Source organism: Acanthochromis polyacanthus, chromosome 5 (genome assembly GCF_021347895.1).
Source record: "Acanthochromis polyacanthus isolate Apoly-LR-REF ecotype Palm Island chromosome 5, KAUST_Apoly_ChrSc, whole genome shotgun sequence".
Lineage (NCBI taxonomy): Eukaryota > Metazoa > Chordata > Actinopteri > Pomacentridae > Acanthochromis > Acanthochromis polyacanthus.
The window spans coordinates 39,657,412-39,670,805 of NC_067117.1; the positions used below are offsets into that span (position 1 = coordinate 39,657,412).

The following is a 13,394-nucleotide window of genomic DNA, read 5'->3' on the forward strand; positions in this document are numbered from 1 at the left end:
CAGAAAAAAAAAAAAGAAACGATATGTCTGCCCAAAATTTTTTTGAAAGAAAAGGATGAAAAGAAGCTTAATATGTGAGCAGTGAGCACTGTGCATTTTAACCACATCTGATTAGATGTGAAAGAGAGTGCTAAGGATTAATCTACATCAGCAAGGCATTGATAGACTGGTACAGTATTACAGACATAGAGAAAGACACAAATGAAAACAGAATTTCTCTTCATTAAATTCTCCAATATTGCCACAGGGTGGATGCAGTAGTCCTACCTTAAAGTGGGGAAAACCACTTTATCAAAACTAGGAATGAACACACATAGATTATATAGTAAACCAAGATGTGTGAAAGAAGTCAAAGCATGTTTTATATTCAGATTCTTCATCTTGCACACTCGGACAGAAAGAAGCTCCAAGCGTGCATGAGTTTAAAATCCTTTTAATATGCTCTCTCTTCAGATACAGGCTGTCTAAATATCTAGTGGTGAATCAAAACTGGAGCTTCACGTTTACACCTGTTGTAATCCACTGAAGTGATCTCTGCACACGAATGCATAAACAGACCAAATAACAACAACAAATAACAACCAAATAATATTAATAAAAATACAAAAATAAGGGGGATGTTCATGTTTCTGCATAACATTACTGTTTGTCCCACATTCAAAATAGCCACCTTTTGCTTTGATTACTGCTTTGTACACTCTTGGCATTCTCTCCATGAGCTTCATGAAGTAGTCACCTGAAATGGTTCTCCAGCAGCCTTGATGAAGTTCCCAGAGATGCTGAGAACTTGTTGGCCCTTGCCGTCACTCTGCGGTCCATCTCATCCCAAAACATCTGGATTGGGTTTCGGTTAGATGATTGTGGAGGCCAGGTCATTCATACTTTGATGCTTTCAGTGAGACTCTACAAGGTAAATAGTCATAAAAATAAAGGAAAACCATTAAATAAGAAGGTGTGTCCAGACTTTTGACTGGTGGTGTATCTGCACTCTTTGAAAATTAATTGCCATCTAAGGTTGAAGATTGCCTAGTCAGTTACTCATACACTGATAGTGATTTAATGGATTCAAAGATCTATGGACAGTGGCATAGCTCCACAGCTTTGGAAACATTCCACAGTGGTCACCATTCCAAAGAAGACTTCTGTTAAAGCTTCGAATAACCTCAAGCTATGAGAGGGTCATAAAGAAGCACATCATCTAACCCTGATGGACCCTCTCCAGTTCATGTACTGTGTGAGCAGGGGGGTTGATGATGCATTACTATACATCACTGTACACAAGCTTCTGGAACAACCCAACACCACAGCTAGACTCCTGTTTGCAGACTTCTCCTCTGCATTCAACATGACAGCCACACATCCTGTCAGAGACACTCTCCAAACACTTCAACATGGAGAACCAGCTAATCCTGACTAACAGGTCACAGAGAGTGCTGGTCAATAACACTTTCTCCAACCTCTCCTTCACTTCTGCCAGCTCCCTCAGGGCTGTGTCCTCTCTCATCTGCTCTTCATCCTCTATTCCGATGACTGCAGGTCCACCAACCCAGACTGTCATCTGGTTAAGTACACAGATGACAGGTCCTCCTGTCCCTGCTCTCAGGCCCATCACACCACCACAGCTCAGCACTCCATGAGTTTGTGGACAGGTGTGATAAATCTTCCCTGGAGTTAAACATGGAAAAGACTAAAGAGATGATGATGACCTTCATCAGCAAGCAGAGAGAGCTGGCTACAGCAGATGGTAGTACAATCCATGGGATGAAGGTAGAGATGGTGGCTGAGTGGATGAATACAAATACTTGGTCACAATGTTTGATAACATATTTAAATTTGCTTCCAACACTGATGAGATCATCAGGAATTGCCAGCAGCAGCAGTGTCTACTGAGGAAGCTCAGCACTTATGGTGTCAACAGGAGCATCCTAAAGACATTTTACTTCTCCTTCATTAAGAATGTCATTACATTCACTATGACCTGCTGGTTTCGCTCCATTAGCCTTCAACAGGACTGCCTGCAGAGCACTGTTAAGGCAGGGCTGTACAGTGCGAGCGTTTCACTGGCATATGCGCCTAAAAATAGATCGGTGCCAGTAGAAAAAATAAAAAGGGAGCACGCGTGCGAGTACAGATGTCAACCCTATCATTCGCATTTGCTCCTAAAATAAATCCACACAAAGTGAATCAAACTAAAAGTCATAGCCTGCACCTTCTTCAACAACTTTTTTCACATCGGCGCGCTACAACACATTGTCAGAAAAACCGTGAGCTCCTCTCTACTCTCAGGCCGTCTCCCCCACACAGTACCGAGCATCACACAGACCGGCGCACTTTCTTAAAGCGACAGGCTCCTATTTTTGTCTTTAGCTTTTATGAACACATTAACTTGAAATAACCAAATACTGTGTCTGTCTAAATTATAATAATGCAAATGACACTAAATTAAGCATGTAAAACAGTTTAAATACTATAAAGTAATAACTGAACTAAAATTGTCATCAGTTAACACAATCTATGCATTCTGCCCCTATAATCAGACTCCCCTACAAATGCAAGATATGGCATCAAAATATGTCTGGTATTTATGTATAAAGTCTTTAATATAAGTATAGTTCTTAAGTATAAATTTATTTGTAATTGTTGTTATTTTTATTGGGCCAGTTAACAATATAATAGAATTGAAATTCTTTATCCCACACCTGGGAAATTATTTGCTACAACAGCTACAACACCAAATGACAACAAGTTTTTTTTTTTTAAATCCTAGTAAGTTACAGTCTGTAAGAACAGATCACAGTATGGCAGATTAAGAACAGAGAGACTATTTCAAAACTAGGACTTTAACAGAAATATGCAGGTTGAGTTAACTGTGCAGATTGTATGATATGAAATAAAATCTGCAGTCAGATTTTGTTGGGCCACTTAACAAAATATGACTCCCCTTATTGTTTTGGCAAAGAAGTGGCAACCTCCAAACTTTCTCAGCTACAACATCTGTACCTCTGCTGCTGTTGTATAAGGTCTTGTGTACATGGTGGCTTCCACCAAGTTTTTTGCTTGGAAACTGGAAAAATGTAACACAATGCCATCTGAGTGATAATGGAAAATATGACAAAAGAAAGAAGTCAGTAGACCAATCACACTCCAAATGAAAGGAAGCCATATTGGAGAAAGTTTTGTTTTCTTTTGTGAGAAAAAAACAATAATTCTTTACAAACTAATTACAAAATACACATACACACGTGGACAAAATTGTTGGTACCCCTCAGTTAAAGAAGGAAAAACCCACAATTCTCACTGAAATCACTTGAAACTCACAAAAGTAACAATAAATAAAAATTTATTGAAAATTAAATAATCAAAATCAGCCATCACTTTTGAATTGTTGATTAACATAATTATTTAAAAAACAAACTAATGAAATAGGGCTGGACAAAAATGATGGTACCCATAACTTAATATTTTGTTGCACAACCTTTTGAGGCAATCACTGCAATTAAACGATTTCTGTATTTGTCAATGAGCGTTCTGCAGCTGTCAACAGGTATTTTGGCCCACTCCTCATGAGCAAACAGCTCCAGTTGTCTCAGGTTTGATGGGTGTCTTCTCCAAATGGCATGTTTCAGCTCCTTCCACATATGTTCAATGGGATTCAGATCTGGGCTCATAGAAGGCCACTTTAGAATAGTCCAACGCTTTTCTCTCAGCCATTCTTGGGTGTTTTTGGCTGTGTGTTTTGGATCGTTGTCCTGTTGGAAGACCCATGACCTGCGACTGAGACCAAGCTTTCTGACACTAGGCAGCACATTTCTCTCCAGAATGCCTTGATAGTCTTCAGATTTCATCGTACCTTGCACACTTTCAAGACACCCTGTGCCAGATGCAGCAAAGCAGCCCCAAAACATTACTGAGCCTCCTCCATGTTTCACCGTAGGGACAGTGTTCTTTTCTTCGTATGCTTGGTTTTTGAGTCTATGAACATAGAGTTGATGTGCCTTACCAAAAAGCTCCAGTTTGGTCTCATCTGTCCAAAGGACATTCTCCCAGAAGCTTTGTGGCTTGTCAACATGCATTTTTGCAAATTCCAGTCTGGCTTTTTTATGAGTTTTTTTCAGCAGTGGTGTCCTCCTTGGTCGTCTCCCATGAAGTCCACTTTGGCTCAAACAACGACGAATGGTGCGATCTGACACTGATGTACCTTGGCCTTGGAGTTCACCTTTAATTTCTTTGGAGGTTGCTCTGGGCTCTTTGGATACAATTCCAACGATCCGTCTCTTCAATTTGTCATCAATTTTCCTCTTGCGGCCACGTCCAGGGAGGTTGGCTACTGTCCCGTGGGTCTTGAACTTCTGAATAATATGAGCCACTGTTGTCACAGGAACTTCAAGCTGTTTAGAGATGGTCTTATAGCCTTTACCTTTAAGATGTTTGTCTATAATTTTTTTCGGTTGTCCTGGGACAATTCTCTCCTTCGCTTTCTGTTGTCCATGTTCAGTGTGGTACACACCTTTTCACCAAACAGCAGGGTGACTACTTGTCTCCCTTTAAATAGGCAGACTGACTGATTATGAGTTTGGAAACACCTGTGATGTCAATTAAATGACACACCTGAGTTAATCATGTCACTCTGGTCAAATAGTTTTCAATCTTTTATAGAGGTACCATCATTTTTGTCCAGGCCTGTTTCATTTGTTTGTTTTTTAAATAATTATGTTAATCAACAATTCAAAAGTAATGGCTGTTTTTGATTACTTAATTTTCAATACATTTTTATTTATTGTTACTTTTGTGAGTTTCAAGTGATTTCAGTGAGAATTGTGGGTTTTTCCTTCTTTAACTGAGGGGTACCAACAATTTTGTCCACGTGTGTACATATGTACACCTCCTTTTATGAGAACAAAATCAAACATAATTCTTTGCAAACTATTTAAAAAATACACACACACACACACACACACACACACACACACACACACACACACACACACACACACACACACACACACACACACACACACACTCTAAACATGGGCTTTGGTGTTTCCTTGTGACGGATGTAGTATAGATGTCCATCTGTAAAAAATACATTGGTTTATTAGTTCACAAAGTCCTGAGGACCAATGAAGCTGATGTATGTGACACTGGTGAGGGATGATAATCTATTTTGTGGGAGAAGCTTTGTTTGTGCAATGTCACTGTTAGAACTGCATCCATTTATTTGACCACCACCGAAGACCTCATTAGGATCAGCTTGGAGGGGCCATGTCTTGAGGACTTTGATCCAAGTCCTGCAGTGGACCGCTGGATGAACTCAGCCAAGCGTGCCAGACGACTTGAATACAAAAAGATGTGGGACAGGGATGTTCTCTGTGTTAAATAACTGAGCCTACTGCTTGGCTTGTTGTGTGAATGTTAATAATAAAATTGTGCGATTCATCGTGAAAATTCATAGTGCTCCTAAATGTTTTTCTGTGCTCCTAAATTTTTTCACTAGGAGCACGTGTGCTCCTAGTGAAAAAGCTAAGTGTACAGCCCTGCAAGGTCTGCTCCAAAAGCAGCGAGATTGGAAGAATTGAATGAATTTGATGAATCAGATGTGATTAATTCATTACTGAATTTGAAATACATGTAATGATTCAAACTCAATTACCTCTGGAACAACATAATTTTTTGGAAGACATAAATGACTAATAAGGCTTGAGGCTTCAGACATATACCAGTTTGGCAGTTCTTACGTCTGCATAGAACTTAATATTCCCAATTGTTAGAATGTATTCAACAGTTCAGCTATTGCAAAAGGTAAGACAATTGAAATGCTCTGAATTCAACTTTGCACAGACGAAAGCTCTCATTTTATAATCTCCTGAAATAAAACAACTCATTCTTTACACCAGTGTCATGGCTAATACATTAGTACTCAAAATGACACAAACATTATTGTCCAAGGCTTTACAGAAGGACCAAAGAACAAAAGAAAACATTTTTTTTTAAAAACTATAAAACCAAATAAACCAACACCATAAATACTACTACTTTCCATCTATTGATAAGATTAGATAGCTTTATGTTTTGCAGCAAAAAATTATCACTGTAAAATCCAGAGTTCTCATCCAAGTATAAAGTGGTATCTCAGTTCATGTCCAAATGAAGCAGTCTAACTACAGCACAGATAAATGAGTCCCATATTCTTTCATTCATCCTTTAAATACTCCAGGATTGAGCAATGGAATAATTCATCACAAATACAAAAATACAAAACAGGCATCACTGTCCCTGTACGAATTTTGTGAGACCCACTTTCTTCAGAAGCAGCACCCTAAAAATGCTTCAGAAATCAAGGAAAGTATAGTTATAACTGTGTTGTATGTGCACTATTTTATTATAATAATGATAATAATATATGTGAAAAGTTAAATTTAATATTAGGCAGAACAATAATCTTCCATCTAATAACAAGAGTTGACAACCTCACGGCAAACTGTGCAACTTGGTCACTTCAGGTCAAGGCTGTGGAAAGACTGTTGTTACATTTATACATTAATTTTCTAGTCTGTCGCAGTTTTAAGACATTTCACTCAGCTCTACAAATACCAGCCTGTTGATGGTGAACCATAAATATCTGTATCACATGTTCTGTTTTACTTGTAACTGTTGACCTGCCGGTGCTGTATTGTCTTACCAGAGTCTGCAGGAGTCATCCTCTGGGGAAGATTAATGTTGAGACAAAACACATGGCAATCCTTGTTAGATATTTTATCAATATTTACATCAGTATTTAATTGACTGACACTGACCACCTCTCAGACAAACATAGATGTCCAAACAGAACAAAAATTGTGCAAATCTGTGACAATATACAAACCTTGTTTAACATGAATGTTTCATGCACAACATTACCAATGATTACCCAGACCTCATTCAGAATGCATATATCTTCTGCAACTGACATCATACATTATACTGTATAGGCCTCAAACATTTGTGTTCAAAATTTAGAAATGACTATTGGTGGCTCCAGCTCTTTCAGGGAAAGTCTTTGGTTGTGTGAAGGTGTTAATTAGTGTCCAAAGCTGTCAAACAAGGTGTGTTAGCAAGATTTTAAAACAGTTCCAACAACACTGTGATAGAAAAGTAGAAAAGATAGAAAATGTTAGCAAACATGCTGAATGAATCATTTTCTGTCGGAAAAGCAACCCCATCAGGATTGACGACTGATATGGAAACTAAGTCCCGAATCATGGGCCAGAATCTAAGACTTAACCGTGTTCGAATGTCCAAAAAGCTTCTTTAAATATCTTCAAAGAATCACCAGGAGAAGTCAGCATTCTGGAGCGGCAGGATTTATTGTTGACAGGAAATCCAGGAGAATTTCTTAGCAGAAATAACACCATAAGAAAATAGTTAAGATACTGAGGTGTGCATCATCTTTTATGCTGTGAGAGTTGGTAATTTTTCCATGCCTACAGAACATATTATTGGAGAAGCAGTTCTGACATCATTATACTTTTCTAAATCTATTGGTCAGACCTTGACATCAGGTTTTCATACTTCATTGTTAGGTCACACTATCCAGAGGACATTAGGTTATCATTAGGTCATGTTTTACAGTGAATATGGACAGATACGTTCAGATTCTGTTCAGTACTCACCCCTACTATTTTTTATGACATTCTTCATGCATTTTACACCATTATGTGTTGTTATGTTTCTAATAGGTCTCTTTAAAAAGTTAAATTGCCTTAAGTTTACACTGTTATGTTTTGACTACTCCTTATTTAATTTTTCTACAAAGCATGTCATTTGTCTTCACACCAAAAATACTTGTTTTACTCTGTGTTCTTCCAGCTGTGTGTGTGTGTGTGTGTCTGTTGAGGGCACACACACAATAACCATCAAAACATTAGTCATCGTACCAAAAAATATCTCACTTCTGACAGGTATATCTCTGTTTTTTGACAAAACAATCTGCTTTTCAACTGTATCCCAGTTAAATTACCTTCTTTTATGTTCCACCAGCTTTGGAAATAGGTTTAACTGCTGTGTCATTAAAGTTGTTCAGGAAGCAGCTTACCATTCTGGCCACTCTGAACTCTGAACTCGCCCCACTTAGATACACTAAATACATGACTGTATAGTCTAGGATCTGTCCTGGCATGAAATGGCATGTCAGCTGGAATAATTTCAGCGCTTCATCAACGTGAGTCCAAATATACACTTTTCCAACACTGGGTTTGCTCTTTGTGACAATGGGTATAACAGTTTCATGTTTCCACAGGCTAGGCACTATAATTTTAAGCTAAAACTATTTTACAAACGTGTGAAAACCTAAGTCCAAAGGCAATTTTAAGCACTGATCTTCAGTATGATGCTAAACCACAGGCAAAACATTGTGCTGGCTTTCTTACTACATCATTGTTTGTACTAGTAATGGAGAAACAAGATTTTGTGAACATTTTGAAAGCGAAAAGGACTTCAGTCTCTGGAAACCCTTATCTAATGCAAAATTAGTCTTGTAACTATGTCTTTATCCAAACATCTGCATTAACTAAGTAATGCTGGTGCCCATGACATAAACCAATAGTTATATTATCCAAGAGAGTCCCATGTTTACATGTTAATTAAAATGAAGGATAACACCTACAAATATTGAAATTAGATAGAGTAAATAAAGATCTTCTCCTATGAGGAATTTATCATTGTGCATTCACAGGACAAATAGCTACACACAGTTGCAGTTAAGCAACATATTTAACTCCTTTTCTCCTTGTAATGTTAGGGTTTGTTGCCTTAGATACCATGCATTGTAACTAAGGTAGAATTGGAGATGATTTTACATGATTTTATTCAATCTTGTTTAGAGTATTGTAATGCCCTTTTTACTTGTTTGAATCAGTTCTCTCTAAACGGCATTCAGACAGTCCAAAATGCAGCTGCTTGTCTTTTAACAGGAACTAACTGGAGATCCCACATCACCCCAGTCAAGTCCTCTTTTCGCTGGCTTCCTATCAATTCTTATGATCATTTTAAAATATTGGTGCTAACTTTTAAGGCTTTACGTGGCTAAACGCTGTGGTATATTGCTGGTGTCCTTCACCCTTACACCCCAAACAGAGCTCTCAGGTCAGGCCAACAAAAATGGCTTCTTGTCCCTTGAACCAAGTTCAAAACCCGTGGTGACTATTCTTTCCAAGCTCTTGCACCAAAACTGTGGAATGCTCTTCCTCTACAGCTGAGATTGGTCGATTCCTGTGAAGATTTTATAGGCAGCTGAAAGAATTTTTCTTCAGACAGGCCTTTAGCTGACCTGTAGCCGCTGCATTTTTTTTTTTTTGATGCACTGTATTTTAGCTGTTGCTCCTCTATTTTACAATTTATCTTCTTCATTATTGTTTTTGTTTTCATCCTTGTTTTATTACTGTTGTAGTTCCTTCATGTAAAATCTGCAGATATGCAGATTCCTACATAATGTTCATGAGGGACTTGAAATGTCTGAGATGGCCTTTGTGCACTTGACAGTTTGATGGTAGGACAGCCCTAATCCTAGACCTCACAGGAATGCACTTCAACATCTGTCAGTCCGTGAGTATTCCCCTTATACAGAATGTATACCTGTTCATACAGATGTTAATGTAAGGACGTAATAAAACTTCACCGGCAGATCGAGTGATTCGGCTTGTTGAAATGTGCCGTAAAACTTTGTCCAGATCACTGTAGAAGGCTGAATATGAAAAAAGCAAAACAAAACAGAGAAGTCATGCCATAGCTGTAGATCAATAACACACACGCAGCACTTTTGAGTGCCTCCCAATGTGTGACTTTGTGCTCAGTCCCTCTGTGCAGTGATATATTATGGCTTGAAAAAGAAACTGAGGCTGCTAATGGACAATTAGATGATTGGACAGCTGTTCTGATGCCTCACTGGAGGCTCCAAGCTTAAAATACTCGCAACAGCAGCTCCTGATGCAAGAAATACAGAGTTTCAGGCCATGCTAAATCTTCATCCCTTTCTTGTTTCAAACCTTGTTTGCCAGCAAGTTTATACATGAGAGACAAAATCTCGTGTGCTTCTGAGTTCTGTGTTTGAAGTGAGACACGTCAACCGTGTTGTGCTCAGTTCTAGAGAACACTCATTTAGATGCATGAACATCAGAGAAAGTGTGTCCCATCATCCTCCATTCTTTATATAAACCCACCTCACCAACCCCATTCCACTGCTATTGATACCTCCTCCCGTCTCCAAGTGTTCCTCCTGCTCAGGCTTGCTCTGTCGCACAGATGTGACAGAGCTAAAAATACATTTCTGGAGTCAGGGTTGGTAAGGCAGCAGGGAATGGGGCCTGTCAGCAGGAGGGGAAGAGGAAGAAGAGAGGGAGGGAGAGGGGGAGGAAGAAGTGGGAGTAAGGGAGGGGGATACCTGCCGTTCTGTCTGGCACAGATAAAGACAGTGTATCTTTGCCACTGTCCCTGTCAAGAGGCCTTGCCCAGTGTTCCAGACACTGCAACACACTCCCTTACCCTTTATTTCCACTCCTGTTTCCTGTTGTTTTCATTCAAACTATGGATCAAACACTTCCCCTCCATCTGCACCTTTCTATTAACTTAACAATCCACTCATTACCCTCTCTTCTTGAGTAAAAACACCCTCCCTCCTTCTGTCATGCTCTCTTCTTACTCTACTCTTTGTCCTCTCTTCATTCCAAAAATTTTTTTTTTTCCCTCTACAATTCTCAATAGTCACCTGAAAATTAGTGCTGTGTGGTGCTGCAAGATGTGGTATCGATCCAATACCAAGTAAATACAGGGCTGGTATCACTGATACCAATAATCCAGACTAACTTTTTCAGTAGTCGTAGTGGTATGACAGATATTGTCAGCTGGTCCCACCTGGTTAGAGGCGAAACACCTCATTAGCTGAACATTTTTCCTTATCACAGACACTACATTTACCGATGCTCCCTAAACGCCTCACAGTGCAGACTGATGCTGCTCAGTGGCTGGAGTGCTCAGACAGGTGTGTGAGCAAAAATTACTTTGAAAAGAGTGAGATGAAGTGTTCTCATTTCAGATTTGCCCGATGAAAGTGACTGATATTATTCACGTGTTATTTTCTATGAGCAGAGAAAACAGCAAACGGAAGTGTGCTACGGCTTTTAGGAGCACAGCGCATTTTTATATTTTAAATACAGCAGTCAGCTGGATTCATACAGTGGCTAGAAGCTGAAATCATGATTGTGATTAATAATTATTTAATTTTGTAGCCCTGCTACGGCACTGGTTCAGTATCTTCCTGCCTGCAGTTTGATTATCAGGTGTGTCTTGATGATCAAAACTAAGTCTCGAATCATGGGCCAGAGTCTATGACTTGACCGTGTTCAAATGTCCAAAAAGCTTCTTTAAAGGTCGGCATTCTGAAGCAGCAGGATTTATTGTCGACAGGAAATCCAGGAGCATTTCTTAGCAGAGACAACGCCACCAGTAAATAGTGAAAATACAGGTGACTCTGCTGCAGTTTATAAATATAGCAAGATCTGACCAGTAGATTGGTCAGATCTTGTAATTCATTCTGACCAATCTATTGGTCAGATCTTGTTATATTTATAAATTGCAGCAGAGTCAACTGGAGTTGGTTAGAGTGGAAAATAGAGGTCCAAAGCACATACACTACTGTCCTAAAGTTGCATGTTTTCCATGAAAACTCACACTTTCATTCATGTGCTAACATGATTGCAAAAGGGTTTTCATCAATGAGCCTTTCAACACCATTAGCTAACACAATGTAGCATTAGAACATAGGAGTGATGGTTGCTGAAATAGACCTCTGTACACCATGTAGATATTCCATTAAAAATCATCTGTTTCCAGCTAGAATAGTCATTTTCCACACTGACAATGTCTACACCGTATTTCTGATTCATTTAATTTTATCGTCATTGAAAAAAAAAAGTTTTTCTTTGTGACCCCAAACTTTTGAATGGTAGTTCACAATTTGATTCACAGAGATTACTTTTTAAGGTTTTAACAATGACCAGAGATGTATACTGACAGTCAATAGAAACTTTGAGGTAGAAATGTACACAGAATTCTACTTGTAGGGGGGTTGTAATTATTCATTGTGGATTTACTGATGATCTAGTGCCCTGGTAGTTGAGATAATGATGAGTTGTCATTTTGTCATGATTCATTGGACATGGGTTGGTCACTTTGCAAAAGTGAACCAAATACACACCAAGCAATACTCAGTGAGTATCTGCACAATTTGAGAATGGGTTTTGAAGGCCTATATAAAGGCCCAAAAAAGGCCACCATTGTTAGTCCAGTGAACAGCATCATGCCGCGTCTATCACATGAACAACGTCTCCGGGCACTGGGTATGGTGGAGGCCGGTTTGAGCTACAGTGATGTAGCCAGACGTATGGGCTGTTCCCAACCCACAATCAGAAGCCTGGTCCAAAGCATGCGCAGACGGATTGCTGCCTGCATCGAATCAAATGGAGGCCATACTCGGTATTGACTGTTGTGACTTTGTGTTTGGCAGGTGCCGTTTTCTTTGGTGAAATTCTTTATTTTGAAATCATTCTTGAAACTTTAGATTTTTGTTTCTGTATGCCAATATGCTAAACAAATGATTCATATGAAGAAAATCCAGTTTCGGGCTTCAAAATAAAAATTATGTTGAAAAATACGGTCTCAAAGTTTTTAATGACTGTCAGTGTACTTTAACAAAATGTATTAAAGTACTGTCAGTAATGAGTCTGTTTCTTTCAAAAATAAGGACATTTCTAAGTAACCCCAAACTTTTGAACAGTAGTGTAACTGTGATAGCAGAGAGCCAAGTCAACATCCAGACTACTGTCTGCCCGTTCGACAACAAAAGCATTTTGCTAGAAGTTAAACAACTATGGTGATTTTGATTAAAATCAAATATTGTTTCAAGTTATATTTGGACTTTTTGTGTAACATCCATCCATCCTCTATACACCGCTTTATCCTCACTAGGGCCGGTGCCCTAGTGGGGGGCACCGGCCCCCCACTAGGGCACCTGGGGTCTGGGGGATCTGGGGGGTGCTGGAGTCTATCCCAGCAGACTCGGGTGAAGGCTGGGGACAACCTGGACAGGTCACCAGTCTGTCACAGGGCTTTTTGTGTAATAAACCACTCTAATCTTAATCAAATCCTGCCGGTGTCTTAACTTAATCACAAAACAGTTGTACATTGAATTGTGATACTTTGGTGGGGGAAAAAAATCCTATATGAGAAACAATTTATGGAAATGTTTAATATTTATGACTTGCTGTTGCAAATGAGTTGCACTGTATATATTCTGAGAAGATATGGTTGAAATAAATTCACTTATGTCCGTACAGGGACCCTTCGTGAGGCAAGCCAAATGCAAA

The 13,394-nt window shown here is 39.1% G+C and overlaps 1 protein-coding gene across 3 annotated transcripts in view; it reads left to right on the top strand.

The window, feature by feature from the left end:
- Positions 1-13,394, top strand: part of LOC110970352 (receptor-type tyrosine-protein phosphatase gamma-like) — a 532,505-nt gene that overhangs the window by 394,401 nt on the left and 124,710 nt on the right. The gene's annotated exons all lie outside the window — the stretch shown is intronic.